Below are 9,864 nucleotides of genomic sequence, written 5' to 3'. Positions count from 1 at the left end.
AGTGCCCTGTGCATTTGCCATGTTGCAATAGACAATGTCTGACTAAAGCCTTGACTACTTGCAAGCCAACAAGTCTCACTGACCAACTATAGTCCTTGATTGTTTATGATAGTTTTCTACAACAAATTCACTATTAAAACAAGGGTATTTCAGCCCATCAACATCTCAAAACCATCCATAAACATGTGGCATAACCCGTAGGTACATCCGTCAATACATAGACTATGGGGTTTTTGTATACTTTGTATCATGCAACCTTACTGTCAGAGTACATACATGCAGTCTGAAATCTATAAATTGTTAGTGTAACCAACAACTGATTCAAAGCTAAAATTGAGATATATACATGTGATACATGCTCCAAAACCTTTAGAATATCTACTAGTACATATATGGTTCCATACATGATCATTCGAGCACATATCTGTGCATATACATCAAGTACAAGTGTCAAATATCTTACTTACAGGTTGTAGTTAGCAAATACTCAGCAAAAGAAAGTTTATCCAGTCCAAAATGTCTTCAAATCACTTCATACATTTGCTTTAGTGTGTTGGGGTCAATACATAATCACTTCATACATTTGCTTCAGTGTGTTGGGGTCAATACATAATCATACATACAACCATAAACACTCTATCTTCAAGAAGCCAAGTCATAGATTGCATTTATAGTTTGTACCTAGCCAAGACAATGTAATTGCATTAATTTCCAGCTCCAAATTTCAGTTTTTAGTAGTATTTAATGCTTGTCTTAGTCCTCTAGACATTCAATAGACATATCCCAAGTCATACATTTGACATGAACCAAGCAATGTCATGTAATGCTTCAAGTGTAAACAATGCTTGCTGTCTACAGATTCATGATAGTTTTCCAGCCAAGTAAATGCTTCTAGATTTGAGTGTTTTTGTTAACAAAATTCAGCCCATAAGCATGACAACCAATGTACATGTATCCATGAGCATACTTATGCTCTAATGAAGTCTTCTAGACATGTCCAAGAGCTCCAAACCCTTTCCAATGTAAAGCATATGCTATATATACCATGTATACAACAATTATAGATTGTTTCTAGGTCTACACTTCACTGTTACAGCTCAATAGGCAAGAATTTGTGTCTAGATCCCATCAATGACATTTTAAGATGGTTTTTGAAGCATTAGAGAGCTTCAATAAAGCCTTCATTGTGTTCTACCCAACCACAACAGCCTGCATTGACTGCAGGTGCAAACACGTGGTAGGGACTGCTACAACAACGATAGATCTTGATTGTTCTAATTCTTGATGTGCACTCTCTTGCACCCAAACCAGACCTCCAAATGCTCGAGACGACCCATAAACAACCACTTGATCAATGGGCACCACAATGAACCAATGCATACCTTTCCAATGAATAATGGCAGCGTGCCTGTCTTTAGAGAACCCTAGATCTTCACTTTCTTCAGGCCTTATTCATTGTCTGATACTCCAAAGAGCCCACCTAGCATGGCTCTGATACCATATTGGAAGAGAGGGAGAGACAGAGAGTGGAGCATAACCCATGAGCATTGGCTCATCTTCTTCTTCTTCATTATTCCATTACTCGACTACCAACTAAAAGTGAGACTTACACTAGGTTTTACTAACCATCATCTAACTATGGCTAGATCTAACTATGGTTAGATCAAGTCTACACCGACTTATTCAATGACACACACATGTATAACTGTATCTAGCTAATGTCGGTAAGTCACAAAGACATAAAGAGAGACGGGGTGGAGCTTGATTTCTAACAGGGTCCTCCAAGGCAATTGTCTATTGCTACACCCGTTCCCACCTCTACACCCTCTCTTCCTTGGGTTCCTTCCCATCCCTCACCCTCTCCTCTAGTGGATCCCTCGTACCCCCCATCCGTTTCAGAGAGGGATGATCTCGGTGATGAGGTTGTGGATTTTCTAGCCCCTATTGTTTTAAAGGGGGTTTTCCAGAGGAGCTTCTTCATCAAAAATCTTTATCGACAAACTTCATCGACATTGGCGTTCCTCTTGCCACCCTAGGATCCCTTCCTTCCTTGGCCTTTTGGCATATCCAGAATCTGAGATGGGGTGTTAGCAATCATGTTTGTAATGCCTTGTCATCTCCTGCCTATGAGCCAGATGAGGACTTTAGGAGCTTTGACCTTTCTATCACTTGTTTTGATGGAGGAGGTAGCTCATTCTAGAGCACTTAGTTTATTGCCTTTCAATGCATTTTCTCTTCTAGTCGAGATTTTACGTTCATTTCCTAAGGCATTTTCTACATTCTTCAGGCTCCCTCACTTGTTGGACCTTATCCACCCTTTTCGAGATTCTTATGAGCATTTTTGGCATTTTACTAGCATTAAATGTTAATTAGACTAGCATTAAATGTTGGTCAGACATATTTTTGCCTCCAAATTTTAGGTTGAATAGCATTAAATGTTGGTCGGATGCCCCTAAATTTTAGATCAACTAGTTTTTTGGATTTTTGGCTATTTATAGCCATTTCCCACTTGGCAGTTAGTTAGATTATCATATTCCATCCTTCCTTGGCAGATGCACACTTCGACTTCGTCATCCTTCTCTGTCTTTGGTGTGCTGTTGTCATCATCGGCCTGATTTGGTGCCCTCAGTGATGCTATGGGCTGCGTGTAGGGACTGATCAGTCCTCCTTCTGTATTCAACATTTGTTTCTTGTTCAATGTAGGTTTCTTTTCTTCTTCTCTTGTAGATTGTCTCTCTCTTCCTTTGTGTTTGAGTTCCTTCTTTTGTTGCGCACTCTCACAATTTCTACTTTGGGATTCTCATTGGGTTTGGTGAGCATGGATTGAGAAGTTGATTGGGTTTGAATTTTGATTGATGCTTTCTTGTTGGATTGTGTAGTGGTGATCACATCAGAGTTATTGGGGTGGAGCTCATTGATGATTGGTTGATGATAGACCATTGGAGCATGCATGGGTTGAGCATCCTTCCTATTGGCTTTTCTCTTACCCTATTTTGATTTGCATTTCTAGGCATTATTTTTTGGAGCTTGGGATTGAGGGGCATACATGCCACTTATGAGTTTGGCTAGCCACATCAAGGTGTTACCTTCATAGTAACCTTCGGTATGCAATGGGGCTTTTGGGACCTAGTGCAGCCTAGTCACTTGTGTACCATAGGAGCACCAACTCCTCTGTTTAGGTCTAGAGTGCGAGAGACATGAAAACTATGAGTTCATAATGATTGGCTTCTGTGCCCTAAAACACAACCATACTTCACCAAAAGTGGCATTTTAAGGGATTTAGTGAGAGACCATATTGCTACACCGTTCAAAGACTATTCGTAGCTTTTCTAAGTGCTCTTCCTAGTTGGTGTGGACACACAATTCATCGATGAATACCTCCAATCATTTTCTAAGTACGTCCTTGAAAATGGCACACATGAGGTGCTAGAAGGTAGCAGGGGTATTGGTAAGTCCAAATGGCATGTCTATGTAGGTAAACACTCCCCATTAAGTGGTGAATGCCGTCTTGTGCCTGCCGTCTAGATGGACTTGCACTTGGTTATAGCTTGAGAAGCCATCCAAAAAATTACAGGCTTCCTTTCCTGCCACTCTTTCTAACATGTGTTTAGTGTGTGGATAGTTGTCTCTCTTTTTGTAGTTGTGTCGACATTTTTATAGTTCACGCACACTCAAATATTTCCATTCTTTTTCATGACTATCACTATGGGTGATACCTAGTTCATGTACTCTATCTTGTAAATGAATCCTACATTTAGTAGCTTATCAATCTCTTCCTTCACTACATGTGCTTGCTTAGGATTCATTACGTATAGTGATGGGACCTAAAATGGGCTGGCACTGGCTAAGGCACTAGCCGGACCTCATGCTCTCAACAGACAATCCCACCACATGGCCTTGCGCGCTAGGAGCATCTGTCCAGGGATACATTGTCCTAAACACTAATCATTGTGCGTTTATAATCTGTAATCCAACGAATATTCCCTTTCCTGTCTCCTCAGAGGGAGATTATATATATATTGGCAATAAATGCCACATATTACAGACACAAGGGCACCCCACTGGTTGATCACCGTGGCCCTACTGCAGCTCTCCTACATCTTGGGGATTGGCCCCTTGATGCGTTGCTTCCACACATAGACACATTCAAAACAAACTCCCCTCTTAGTGCCAATATATTTATCGTTCCAAGAATGCACTTATCCATCCCCTTTTAACCCACTGTCTAGACCTATAGCCAGGTTGCTCACTCTCTCTACGTGGGTCAAGTCCTAGAGAAACTAAGTGCTATGCATCCAGGAGCTTGTAATTGATACTATTTAACAATGCTTGATGTAAATGTGTATATGATTAAATGCTCAAACAATTGAAAAAAAAGGCTCGTGCATTATGCAAATCCATTCTTTTCATGTTTCCATACACTAACACGTAATTGCTGCGATGAGAGAAGACACCGAGCCTTATACTTATGCTGTACTTCCCTTTATTTAACTTAACGCCATCCTATATGAATAATGCAGCAAATACATCAGATTTTATATTATATTTTAGCTCTCAAACTCCCCTCCTGCCCTACCATTTAAGGTTTTGCCTCGTTGCATAGGTAAAGGGGTGATTTCATGTGTATTTCACACAAAATAAGCAGTAAATACTCACAAAAACATATAAATGGGGATAACCTGAGACAAATCCTTATGCTTTATCCTCATTATACACTCAAAGACACATCTATAATTTCCATAAATTTTCTTGTCCATTTTCTATTTTTCCCCTTTTAAAAAGTATTTTTTTCTATTTTTCTCCTTTTAAAAAGTAAAATTTCCTATTTTTTCTTATTTATTATCAATAAAAATGGAAGAAAATTAGCATTATTTCAGAGCTGTGGCTCTTGAGTCCTTAAATAGCAAACATGTAGATTTTATTGGTGTTTTGTTTCATGCTTTTCCGATTTTAAAACCAAAAATCCAATTTTTACTCTAAAAACCATGCTTTTTCGAGTTTTTTCCATTTATTTTCCACACTTTAAGTGTATATTTTTTGAGTTTTTTATTATGAAAGACTAAAACCAATAGTATGCAATATGTCCATCAATTTTTAGCCCATATGAACATTGCTAACCCCATCAAATGCGAAAAAAAAGCCGTTTTCTTTGTAAAAATACCATCACTGTGTATTTTTCATTATTTTGGATTTAATAACTTGTTGCGGTCTGCAAACTAGGGCCCATTTGATGCTCAGCCCGTCTCCACATTGCTATCTTTAGTCCATCTTCGGTTTGGAAGCAATTCGGTACCACGCTCGGTAGACGAGCATTCATCAACTGAGCTTCATTCTTCTTTACACACATGAACTGCCCCTTGCAGGAGAGAGAGGGAGGAGAGAGAAAGATTGAAATCTGATCTCCACAACTGGGCAGCCATTTGAGGAGCGGACTAGAGCAATGGAGAGCGAAGATCAAGAGTAGAGTTGGCATATAATCGGTTGGGGGGGTTGCTTATAGCCCCCATAATCCACCTCAATGATTGGCAAGATGATGACGCCCTCTCTGCATGCTCATAAGAAAAACGGCCCCCCCGTCCCCCCCTCTCAAAATCGTTTTTTTTAAGGGGCCCCATAAAGGGAGCCCCCAAAGGTCATGCCTTTTGGGACTTATCAAGTCCCATTCACACTTGACTTTGAACTTGGTCTTCCGGACACTCCCATTCCCTCGTCTGATGTCCATTTCAAAGTATGAAAAATCTTGGGCGTCCATCTTGAAGTCCTCCACTGCCGGGAATCTCCCAGGGTCTCATCTGACATGCCAAATAATTGTCAAAATTCACCAACTGTCATCAAGTGGATCTTTTAAGCATTTTTCGAGAATTGTTGCTTAAAATCGTACTGATTGCCACCGCCGCCTTCGACGAAGTCTATTTTTCCCCTGAAATTCAAAATTTTTGGCTATTTTAAAGCACTTCTTGGCATAAAAAATTATCTGTCATTGGCGACCATTAGATAGGGCGACTCAGCCCGTCGAATCCCACTAACAAATCTGCACATAAACACAACCACAAAGAGCATCAAGCTGATACAAAATAGATGCACAACAAAACATAACATAGTTCTCATCCTACCCCCTATCAAAACCAAGGCATGAAATCCACGAGGAGTAGGCCTAGCATAATTTGATAGAAAGTCGAAAGCTAGTCACTAACCAACTGCTCCAACACAACCAAGCTAAAAAGATCTATCAAAGAGGTCATCCTCAGTGGTAGTTTGAACTACCTACCTAACTAAGGACAACTCAACCAGGAGCTCCTACTAGGTGAGGACTCCTATAGCTTGAGCAACAAATATTTTCATTTAGCACATTGGGTCTTTAACCTCTTATTTCCCATACTCAGGTGTGTAAAAAGGAGGGAGCTGAGCGTAATGACCCAAGGAGAGCTGTCTCGGTACCCAAGAACCTACCAAGCCCGCGCAAGATGACACTTAATCCTTTTCTAACGCTCACTTTTATTTTCGCTCCAGCCTTCTTTTATTCTTATGTTTCTTAGCTAGAAGCCATCCCTAGGAAGACAAGGCATCGTCCCCAGGTATAGTGGGAGCTCACGCTCAACCGCCAAGACCCACGGACCGCTTATTGCTTCAAGCGTTTCAAGCCGAATGCTAATGGCTACCTCTCACAAAGCCTACGCGCTCTCATGCTTATCGGGTGTAGTGAGCTTACCTTCATGCCGATCGAGTTGCCTCCTCTCCCGCACACTCCGGTAGCTCCACGATCCAAGTGCAAGCTTCAAGAAAGCTTGATCCTCCCGCTCCAAGCTCCAAGTTCCATCGCCGTGAGCAAGATAAGAGAAGAGAAGAGAAGAGGAGAAGAGAGGAGAAGATGGAGAGCTTCTCCACCCCACGGTCCCTCACCCTCACACACTCACTCCCTCACACTCTCACACTCCCTCTCTCAAGCACAAGCTCAAGAAAGCAAGAAGAAGAAGAAGAAGAAGAAGAAGAAGAAGAAGAAGAAGAAGAAGAGGATGAGAGCTACATTTGGCCACACACAAGAATGAGCTTCTCATTCACTTTTCAACTTTATATACAAAACCCTAAATCCCTTTTGGGCGGTCATCCCCTTATCCCCTTTTTCACATGGCCGACCGTGGCCTATGCCCTTTTTCCCATTGCCCTTCTGTCTTCCTAGCTTCCTTCCTATCGCCTATCTACCTTTACAAATTGCACGGGTGACAGCCCGACGCTCTTTAAATTAAACCATGATGCGCTTGCGCTCTTTTATAAAAGTATTGATTCACGCTTTTTCTTGTGCGCCCTTTTCCTTTATTTAGGACTTTTCTGCATTTCTTGTGCTTCCATATTTTTCTTCGCGCACCTTCGTCTTCCGTTTCACTTTTGCCTTGGCCTTTGTCTTCTGCTTTAGCTTTTTCAGATTTTTCACCTTGTTCGTCTAACAGTTAACATTACCCCCCTCCTAGACGAGTGCCAGCCCCATGGCACTCTTCGTTGAAGGTAGCATGCGGAGCTTGCACCGGAAGACGTGGGTGGAAGGGACTGTTGTGGTTTGCCTTGGAGAAGTTCTGATGTTGGTGCGGATGAAGGTCATTGGTGGCACTTTGTTGTTCTGATTGGCTGGTGATATGATTGTTGTAGGTGGCGATAGGGCTACTCTTTGTTGGGAATGGTCACTCATAGCTGGCACGAGTGTTGGTGTTCTTGGGATGCTCATGGTGGATTCTGCTCGTGATGATTCTCTAGTGGTCTTGCATGATGAAGTAAAGGACAAGAGTTCAGAGTTGAGTGTTGATGTAGAGCTGACGGCACTTTCGTTGGAGTCTTTAATACCTACAATTGAAAAACCTCTCATGTGGTCTCTCCCTAAGGGGTAGTGCTAGTCTTCTTATCGTGCACAAGACATATTTTGATTAGTTTGGGAGACAGGTTGAACTCTAAGCAATCCTGGAGTATTGTCCTGCACTTGAGGACCCAAACTGTGTATAGGTTATAGTGTGAATATTAAGTGAGTACATATGCGTATTTAGGTATTACTTAGTTAGAAGACTGTTGACCTGGTTCCTTGTATAGCAATGGGTTAGTGAAGCAAGGGGCTAAGTTGATGGCAAAATTTGTCGATGAAGACGAGGAGTACACTTGAAGATTGCTTGAGATATCATTATGGTCTTGTCAAGGCAATGTAGCATAATTGAGCTCCTTGATGTCTTAGCTTTTGGTAGCTAGTGGCTACTTGTAGTGCTTGAAAAGTATGGTGTACTTTTCCATTATCTTTCATGCCTTGCTTACCACTGTTGATTGTAATGGCATTGAGATGGAGTGCAAAAGAATTGTGCAAGTGGTTCAGGGTGATAGGTGACCATAGGCGAGGTGAGCTCCCTAGGTACGCCCTTGATGTGCCTTGAACAATTGTGGGGGATGTACAAAGGGCTAGGGGATTAGGGATGGAGCCAGCCGACCAAGGTCACTGGACGTACCTAATTTGAGGACCCCTAGGTGCGGTGTTGTGATCGTGTGTGCTTTTTTTTTCTTTTTTCTTTTTTTTTAATTTCTTTTTTTTGGTGGAAAAAATGAATACAATCAATGCCATACATTGAGTCTGTTAGCCTTTCATTTGGATTGAGAAATGTTGGGATCCAAAGGCTATGAAGAATGGATATTACAGAGATGATTGTGTCACCAGCCTTGATGCTAGAGGAACTGTTGTTGAGATGAAGAGATACACTTGACATTTTGCAAACCTCTTTGTAACATGTGAGACATCGAACAATTGAGGTAGCACTTGGAGTGAGCTGTGCATGGACAAGGGCAGAGCATCTTGCGAATTGGATCCTGGATGATGAAGAGACGTTCGCCCTTGTTGAGAGCGTGGCTCCTGCTCGACATAGAGTTTGGCCAAGAAGGAGGAGGTAATCGATGATTATGCTTTGGCCATGCTCAGTTGCAATATGTGCTTTCTGTAGAGGTGTCCTTGGGTTCTCGTCCAGTGGCACTTCCGTCATGGCTTTTGTTTCTTGGTATTCCTGTCACTTCCTCCATAATGGTTCTTTGTGGGGTTGGTGGTCTTGTGGTGACTTGGATATTAAAAGCTTCTAGGCATTGACCTGTGTCATTCTGCATTCACTTGGAAAGGCGTGAGAGTACATGCAAGTCACATGCTTCAACCATAATGAAAATGTCCAGGTAAACAAGACATCACCAACATGAATCCCTTAGTTTTGACTTGATGCGTATCACCTGCACTTGGTCATCATTGCTCATGGGGTGTGTTGGCCTTTGCTTCTTTTGGTATTATTTACACAGTCACAAAACACATTGTTTATTTATGCACATGTTCATGAAACCATGTCACTCTATGAGGATAAAAACCGATTGTAAAACTCAGGATTGTACTCGAGTGTGGCACACATATCTAGCTTCTGTGGTAGCCTACTTAGCAATAATAAATATTTGGCAACATCGAGTAGCATGATGCCTTGTCCGAGTCTACTGGAAACATGTAGCTCCTCCTCAATGAGAACTTTATCAATCAAAGGGCTCTCTAGGCTAGTTCCAGCTAGGTCCATACCTCGAACTATAGCTAGAACTCAAAATGAAGTTGGTGCCACATAGGTCGGGTCTCTTTGGGACCGCCATTTGGCCAGTCGCTCCTCTGAGACTATCATGATTTGGGCTCCAAGTTCGGCCATTGTAGCGTGGTTTTCAAACCAACGTTTTTCAAATTGGCTTCTACCCTCTGATTGTTGCTTTAGTTGCTCTATCTCTAAGAGATTTGGCTGGTAGAGCATTTCATTAAATGTCACGATTAAGCGTAGCTTGTCAGCCTCCTCGTCAGAGATGAGTTGCATGCGTTTATGTAAGAGC

The sequence above is a fragment of the Lygodium microphyllum genome, chromosome 5 (assembly GCF_053477565.2).
Source record: "Lygodium microphyllum isolate KBCC chromosome 5, Lygodium_microphyllum_v1.1.10, whole genome shotgun sequence".
NCBI classification, from domain to species: domain Eukaryota; kingdom Viridiplantae; phylum Streptophyta; class Polypodiopsida; order Schizaeales; family Lygodiaceae; genus Lygodium; species Lygodium microphyllum.
Note: the sequence above shows the minus strand (reverse complement) of the source record.